General features: G+C 61.0%; 1 protein-coding gene across 1 annotated transcript in view; it reads right to left on the bottom strand.

The window, feature by feature from the left end:
• Window positions 1-486, bottom strand: part of CTTNBP2NL (CTTNBP2 N-terminal like) — a 22,189-nt gene extending 21,703 nt beyond the window's left edge. Inside the window, exon 1 of the mRNA XM_017741152.1 lies at window positions 470-486. The gene's annotated coding sequence lies outside the window, so the exon portion shown is untranslated. The remainder of the gene's footprint in view (window positions 1-469) is intronic.
• Window positions 487-595: the final 109 nt, after the last annotated feature.

Below are 595 nucleotides of genomic sequence, written 5' to 3'. Positions count from 1 at the left end.
GAACCCAGGACGGGGACAGGGGCCGTGCCTCCCACCGGCTCAGGCCGGCCTGAAGGCGGCTCGGGGCAGGTGAATCGCCGTGGTGGCCGTGGCAGAGCAGTGCCCTCAAACCCTCTCACGGTGCCTGTGGCAGAACAGTGCCCCTGGCAGGGGTGCTGAGCCCTGACCCCTCATGATTCCCGGACAGTCCCTCTCCCCTGACACCTCCAGGTCCTGCTCCCCTCGTGGCACCTGAACTTGGCCTCTGGAGACCGATGGTTTGCCCCAGGGTGTTTATAATATCTCTGTTTCCTTTGTGCAGCAGCCTTCTAACAGCGCTGCTTTGTAGCGTGACTCACCTGGGCAGGCCCTCGGCGTGGGCACAGCCCTCACTGCCGGGCACAACTTCCCTCTGATGAGCTTTCGCAAGTGCCGAGCAGCTCTTCTGCGGGGAGGTGCTGTGGAAAAATCAGCATTTCGATTTGTTTACCTGCTGTCAGCTGAGGAAAGAGCCCTGATTACGCTGGAGACGGTGTCTGGAGGGAATGTCGCCCGTGGATGCCTTAGCCATGGGGTCACCGACACTGTTGAGGGCAGCAGGTTTTTTGCTGTCAGA

Source organism: Corvus brachyrhynchos, unplaced genomic scaffold (genome assembly GCF_000691975.1).
Source record: "Corvus brachyrhynchos isolate BGI_N302 unplaced genomic scaffold, ASM69197v1 scaffold338, whole genome shotgun sequence".
Taxonomy (NCBI): domain Eukaryota; kingdom Metazoa; phylum Chordata; class Aves; order Passeriformes; family Corvidae; genus Corvus; species Corvus brachyrhynchos.
This window is presented reverse-complemented; position numbering and strand designations above follow the sequence as displayed.